Source organism: Rhinopithecus roxellana, chromosome 11 (assembly GCF_007565055.1).
Source record: "Rhinopithecus roxellana isolate Shanxi Qingling chromosome 11, ASM756505v1, whole genome shotgun sequence".
Taxonomy (NCBI): domain Eukaryota; kingdom Metazoa; phylum Chordata; class Mammalia; order Primates; family Cercopithecidae; genus Rhinopithecus; species Rhinopithecus roxellana.
Window position 1 is genome coordinate 72,036,189 of NC_044559.1, and position 445 is coordinate 72,036,633.

Sequence of the window (445 nt, forward strand, 5' to 3'; positions counted from 1 at the left end):
CTTATCAGTATCACATCACTCATCTCCATATTAGGCTTGCAAGAGAAAGGACTGGAATTTTCAAAAACATGAGGAGAAAGTATTTGAGAGGAACATTGAGGAGATGGCACTGGAGTCACTCCGATCACAAAATCTACCAGGATACCAACCCTGCTAGAATGGGGCTCTTCATGCTGGTTGCATGTTAGAAATATTCAGACCTTATGCAGAACAGGGCCCAAGAAGCAGTATTGTTTAGAAGCTTCTTAGGTGATTCTAATGTGCAGCCAAGATTCAGAAACACATGCTGAAGTAGCTGAGACACTGTGGAAGGAACAGAAAGCCATTAATCTATAGTTCCCAAATTTGTCTACACATTGGAATCATACGGGAATCACCTGGAAAGCTTCCATGGCTACTGATGTTTGTGTCCTAGACCCAGATATTGTGATCTAATTGATCTGGT